Genomic DNA, 7,101 nt, shown 5'->3' on the forward strand with positions numbered 1-7,101 from the left:
GTGAGAAATGAGAAGTAGAAATGGGGTTTGGAGAGAGTGGGGTGCGTTTAAATGAGAGAAATGAGAGTTAAGAGTGGGAAAATGAAAGGTTGGGGTTTTAAAACTCAAAATGTGGGCAATAATACGAACAGGAGCGCTCGAGCGCTCGAGGGGAATGCTCAGGCGCTCACACCAGTTCCAGAGGCAGTGCCTCTGCCACTAATTGGCGCCTAGGCGCTCAACCCAGTTTTCCACAAAAATTTTACTTTTTTTTTTTTTGAAATGAAACACCCAACATACTACAAAATTCAAAGATAAAAAATAACAAAATTAAAAGAATGGGTTGTCTCCCATTTAGCCCTAGGTTATAGTCCTAGGTGGACTCTCCTTCCGATGGTGTTAGGAAGGAAATTCCTTTCCATTGATTAACTTACCACAAGCGCAAGGAAGAAACCTTGCACAAAACCTCTGGAGTAAATCCTCCCATGAGGCAATGTCCTCTTGCTCATCAAACCAAGCTCTAGCCTCCCTTGTCAAAGAATGAGGGAAGAGTTTAATCTTCACTTCATCACTTGAAACACCCTCAATCTTAGCAAGGGTGCTAGCTTGGGTAAACTTCACCATATGAGCATGTAAGTTCTCGTACTTGGACCCCCCATACTTGTTACCACTAACAAGCTTGATGAGAGCCGGATGGAACTCATCAATTTGGGCATTAACCTTGGGGGTCTCTTCTAAAACCTTTGTCCTGCTTCTAATCACATCACAGACAAAGTCATTGTCATGGTTAGTCTCAATCATAGGATTAAAAACAGAAAACCGTACCTTTTCCTTACCAACACGGAGAATGAGGTGACCTTTGTCAACATCAATCTTAGCTCTACCAGTAGCTAAGAAAGGTCGACCAAGGATGAGAGGAATCTTCTCATCCTCCTCCATATCGAGCACAACAAAATCCACGGGGAACACATACTTGTCCACCCGCACCATTACATCCTCCACAATCCCATATGGAGTCTTGAGGGATCGATCCGCCATTTGCAAGGAAAGCATGGTTGGAGTAACCTCCCCTAGGTTAAGCCTCTCAAACATGGTGAGCGACATCAAATTGATGCTCGCTCCAAGATCACACAAGGCTTCCACATTCGCCATGCCTTCAATTTCCACCGGAATAGTGAAACTTTCGGGGTCCCTTCTTTTCTTAGGCATCTTCCGCTGCAAAATGGCACTACATTCTTCCGTCATCAACACCGTCTCATCTACTCCCTTCAATCTTCTTCTCTTATGCAAAATATCCTTCATAAACTTAGCATATATAGGCATTTGTTCCAAAGCATCGGCAAAAGGAATACTAATGTGGTGCTTTTTGAAAACATCAACAAACTTTGAAAACTTTTTATCTAAGCTCTTCTTAGCCAATGCTTTAGGGAACAGAACCTTGCTAGTTTCAGGAGTAAGATCAACTTCCTCTCTCACCTTAATAGGCACAACTACTTCTCCTCCCACTATCTCCTCTCTCTTTTCTCCCTCTGTTTTTTTCTTCAATTCACTCATCACTCTCCCACTTCTAGTGGCTACAACAGAGGCATTTTCTTGCTTAGGATTGGGGATAGTGTCGGAAGGAAATTTACCTTGAGGTCTCTCAGCTATTTGCTTGGCCAGCTGGCCAAATTGATTCTCAAGATTATTGATAGCCGCCTCTTGATTCTTGTAATTGTTCTCCGTCCGGTTGATGAAAGTTTCCACCAACTCTTCTAAGCTCTTCTTGGAACCACTACCTTCACCTTCTCCTCGCTCTTGAGGTTGTCTTGAGCTTTGGCCTTGGAATCCTTGGCTAGGAAATTGTCTTTGAAAGCAATTTCCTTGCCCACTACTACCTTGCCTCCAAGAGAAATTAGGGTGATTCCTCCATCCCGGATTGTAAGTATTTGAAAATGGGTCATTCCGAGCTTGACCCATAGCCTTCACTTCCTCCTCCGGTCTAGTCTCTGTGCATTCTTCGCTGTCATGTGGCCCTCCACAAGTCACACACTCCACCTTGGCAACTCGACCACCAATCTTGGTAGTCTTCATTTGATTTTGAATTTCATTCATTTGCTTGGAGAGTTGCTTGTTGGAGGCCATAAGTTGATCATAAGCTTCAACCTCAAGGACTCCTCTTCGAGCTTGGCGATCATTACTAGAGTTCATGGCTCTTATAGCCATTTTTTCAATCAATTCATACCCCACTTGTGGAAGCAAGGCATCGAACTCTCCACTTGAAGCTGCATCCAAACCAAACCTCGAAGAATATTGGAGACCATCATAGAACTTTGCTACTTGCTCAGCTTGAGTAAGGTTATGTTGAGGACACCTCCTCAAGAGCTTCTTGAACCTCTCCCAAGCTTCATAGAGATTCTCATCGGTGGATTGAGTAAAAGTCATGATGTCATTCTTGAGCTTTCTCAAGAGGGCTCTTGGAACAAACCTTGTGGTGAACTTCTCAGCCAAGTCTTCCCAAGATGTAATGCTACCTTGGGGCTGTGAGTTCAACCACTCCTCAGCAGTATCCCTCAATGAAAAGGGGAATAAACTCAAGCGGATGGTGTCCGCTGAAACATTCTGAACTCTGTAGGTGTTGCAATTGCGGATAAACCGCTCCATGTGTGCATGAGGATCTTCAAGAGCACCTCCACCATACTGATTTTGGCTCACCAAGTTGATGAATGCCGGCCTCAGCTCAAAGTTTCTCGTGCCATCGGGGGAAACTATGCTGCCCGGATAATCGTAGCTCATGGCAGCCGAGGTGAGGTCTCTAAGAGAACGATTGACATTCTCCAATTCTTGCTCTTGAAGTCTTTGAGCAAGAGCCTCATTCACTCTTTCTTCAATGTGGGCTTGCATCTCCTCCTCCGTCATATGGGCAGCCATGGCAGCTAACTCAGCAGCTCTTTGCTGAGCTCGTCGACGATGGAGGGTGCGTTCTGGCTCCGGATCAAACAGCAGTGGATCCGAACCAAGTCTACTGTGCATAAACTGAAATCACAAAAACATAGAAAAGGTTAGTAACACCTATTCAATGCAATGCTTAGTAAAACAAACAAACAAACTCTTTAACTTAAACCGAAAACCACAAACAATCCCCGGCAACGGCGCCAAAAACTTGTTGGTCAATTCGCAAGTGTACGAATACCTCCGGGTTTTAAAATATCGAACCACAGGGATTGTGAGTGAGAATTGTTGATTTAAGTATAAAGTTTGCAAGTTCTTAAAGCAGTAAATTTCAAAGATTGGTTTTGGTTGATTGAGACAAAAGATTTGCAAAAGAGCAATGATGAATAAGTTGTGAAAAACAAATAATGGAAAATTTCCTTGGGTTTTTGATCATCTAATCCATTTTAGTCCACCTATCCTACGCATGTGAAACCTTGATTTAACTCTTGTTGTTATAGCCTATGTACTTACTAGTTGATTCCTCACAAAAGTAATTCTCTCAAACTGAAAGATAAGCCCAATTCCTTGTGTACTTAAACATTCATAAGAGGTATGATAGCATGGATATTCAGGCCAACAAAACCCTACCCTCACTCTATGCCTAGAAGCAAGTATAGAAGGATCTATTCCAATTCATGTCCCTAAATCATAACAAATTTCCATTTGATTATAATCTAGCCTATAGCAAAGGTGCACCAAAGCTAAGCATGCAATAAGGAATTGAAATACAAGATTGAATCAAGACTCATGCCTAGAGATAGGATTTAACAAACTAAAATTTCATAGAATCTCTTAACCCAAAGCAAAAAGTAGACTAGCCACTCATGGCTAGTGAATTCATAAAGAAAATGTAAGGAAAACCTGAGAAAGAATACAAGTTGGAAGCCTCCCTTGGCCCCAAAGTTCTCCTCAGCTCTAAAACTTGATAAAAAATGAGTGAAATGTCCAAATGTATCAAAGAAATTGGCCTAAGCCTTATTTATAGGCAAATTACACGAGACTGGGCGCTCAGGCGCCAATTCAGAGCGCCTGAGCGCCAATTGCATGTTGAAAACATGCCTCTGGACCCTATTGGCGCCTAGGCGCCCATTCCCAGCGCCTAGGCGCTTAAGCTCGCCTGAAAAGGACTTTTTGGCTTCTGAAACTCCTCTTTTCAATCCTCTTTAAGTTCTTCATCAATTCCATGCTTCTTGGCCTTCTTTCTCCTTCAGTTTCTGCTCTCCAAACCTAACCAACAAGTCAAGGAAGATTCTAGAAGCTCCAAGAGCTCATTAGCACAAGAGGTCCTTCATAAAACACAACAAAACCATGCAAGTCCTAAACTTTACTTAAAATGCAAGAAAACTCCCTATAAAACTACTAAATTACCAAAACAAAATAAAGACTAAAGAAAAGATAAAAATGCATGATCAACTTTCATCTCTACAAAAAGACTCAACAAAAAGACTCAAAACACACAAAGAAATGACCCTAAAAACACTACTAAAATAGGGTCATCATCAGCCTCCATCATAGCCCTAGCCCCACGCCACCAATACTCAGCTTCACCCGTTATCATGTAGGTTGCATAATCAACTTTCATCTCTGCAGTTGTACGCAAGAAGGTAAAGATCTTCTCCAATTCTTGGAGCCATAAGTCTGCCTCTTCCGGGTCGAAGCCCCCAGCGTACTTCGGTGGATCCTGACGCTTGAAATCATTCAGACCCCTGGTCTGAGCAGCAGCTTGTTCAAGCTCCTCACGCTGAACACGACGAGCATTTTCTTCAGCATCGTTTTGTGCAGCCACCAAAGCAGCAGTAGCAGCACGTTGAGCTTCAGCTTCTTCCCTTGCGGCAGTGTTAGTAACTTGTTGTGCCATAAGGGCAGTCAGATTAGCAATAGCTTGCTCCATCGGATTCATGTTGTCTGAACCTTGAGTCTCGTTCGGTTGTGGAAACCTCCTGTTCCTGTTTTCATGAACAGTCAAGACCACAACAGAAACTCAGGTCAGAACAACACAAAGTTCTATAATAATAACTAACTATGTATATACTTATATCAAATGTATAATTAACAATAACTAGCATAAGGTTATTCACTTACGAACAACCTTCAAAAATAATCTACATAAGCTAAAAAACTGGAACTTAAACAAAATATGTATATACTTATTTTTTGTGCTATTTCTAATTCATGGCTAAAAACTGGAACTTAAACAAAATATGTTGGGCCAAGTCTTCCTCAGAACAAACTCATACCAGTCCATCCTTTATATAATATGGCATATATGCTTCTAGACGAATGAAACTAGGTCCTTAAGAGAGCATATCTAGGGAGAGGGATGTTTTTCTATAAGAGGGTAAAAGAGAAATTTTTAACTATTAGATTAAAATTAGTGGCTAAAATTTTATGGAAAAAGTTTCCTTCACACGAGATGTTTAATAACTTTACTCTCTCTGTCCCCTTAAAACACTACATTAAAAAACCTATTTCTAAATATAAATATAAATGAAGAACATACAAATTATACTCTCTTAAAAAAAATACAAACTAAGAGAACTTCACAAAAAAAAAAACTATGTTTTGATTAGGATCTGCTTATGTAACATGATATAGTCATATGAAAGATTGTGTCTATCTTTTTTTAATAAATATTTATACAATTTATTTAACATGATATGTAAATCGATTTTGGTTCAAAACCAAATTTAATCCAATTTGAGAATCAATTTTTTGAAGTGTATCCAAATTCAAAAACCGATTTTAAAGAAAATTTGTTTATAAACTAGTTTTTTAAGAAGGTGCTTGTTGTGGTACCTTAAGCTAGGTCAAGGTGTGGTACTCAAAATAATTGTACCAATAAATATATAGTGAGTTAGAATTCATATATTTGTATTGTATTAATATTTTTTTAAAAATTTTAAATATTAATATTATTATCATTATTTGCAAAGTAATTTTGCACACATAGTTCCCAACACTTCTTCTTCTCTGCATCACTAAAAATTTTCTCCAAAGTAGAGACGTCAAAACTTGCATTATTGCTTTCATCGTTTGCCAGTCACGATCTCCAAATATCTCCCTCTTTGTCTTCAATAAGCCTCGACGACCAAAATCCTATTGCACATTGCAATAATCTACTGGAAAACTTAATGCGAGTTTCACACCCAAAATAATTTCTGAATACAATAGAATTCACCTTTTAAGAATATCCGACTCTAGAAACTATATTCTAAAAACCGGTTTTGCAAAATTACTATTACTTCAAGTTAAATAATAAAGTTCATAATAATAAATAAAAAAGAATAATGAAGAGTAATCAAAGCAATTTCAAAAAGTTTTATCCCACATCCACATGTTTCAGAATGGGTAATTAAGAGGAAGAAACAAAAATCATTTTGTTTCTTCCAAAGGCTCTCTAAATAGCCACAAAATGTTATTGCTTTTTCAAAATAAGCTAATCCATGATACACTAGAATTATGTCATTGATATGTTTGAGACAATGAAGACCAAGGTCAAATGAAAATCTTGAATTGATTTTAAGTAATTAACTTTGCATATTAAGTGCATGTTTGACAACAGTTGGACCGTTCTTAGCTTAGGGATATAAAAAGTACAAGTGCAACACTCAAATATGTCCTTAACTACAGAACTTACGATTTCTCTACCCCAATATTTTAGTCACAAAACAAACAAGTGATCAGCATAAAACAGAGATATGATCCAGGAAATACAATCATCTCACTCATCATGCAATAAAAATGAGAGAAATTAACATAAGCTTAAACATGCACATAATCTGTTCAAATTGAAAAAAACATATATAGAATCGAAATTGCTACAACGATCATCTCTTCAACCCAATCCACAGAGAAAGAAATCACATAAAGTGTCCTTCCTAAACATCATACATATTTAAATATGAAAATCAGCACAATTGATTCCCATCCTCAAGTGAACGAACGACGTCAAATAATTATTATTAATTCCAAAAATTTAAACTATTGTTGGGTAAGTTTTAAAAACTACATGAATAATGCTTTTATATTATTATCTTTAACAATTAAAAAAGTCCCAACTGGATGGTGGATTTTGTTTAATTTTCTTTGTTGAAAGTGGAACTTGTTTGTTTAATTTCCTGAAGTCTTATTTAAATAATACCCATGTAG

General features: G+C 38.4%; 1 non-coding gene across 1 annotated transcript; it reads left to right on the top strand.

Moving 5' to 3' along the window:
* The first annotated feature begins 2,314 nt into the window (after positions 1-2,314).
* LOC130709575 (small nucleolar RNA R71) lies at positions 2,315-2,421 on the top strand. Its single transcript, XR_009010051.1, has one exon. It is a non-coding gene; the product is annotated as a small nucleolar RNA R71 (small nucleolar RNA).
* Positions 2,422-7,101: the final 4,680 nt, after the last annotated feature.

This window comes from Lotus japonicus, chromosome 3 (genome assembly GCF_012489685.1).
Source record: "Lotus japonicus ecotype B-129 chromosome 3, LjGifu_v1.2".
Lineage (NCBI taxonomy): Eukaryota > Viridiplantae > Streptophyta > Magnoliopsida > Fabales > Fabaceae > Lotus > Lotus japonicus.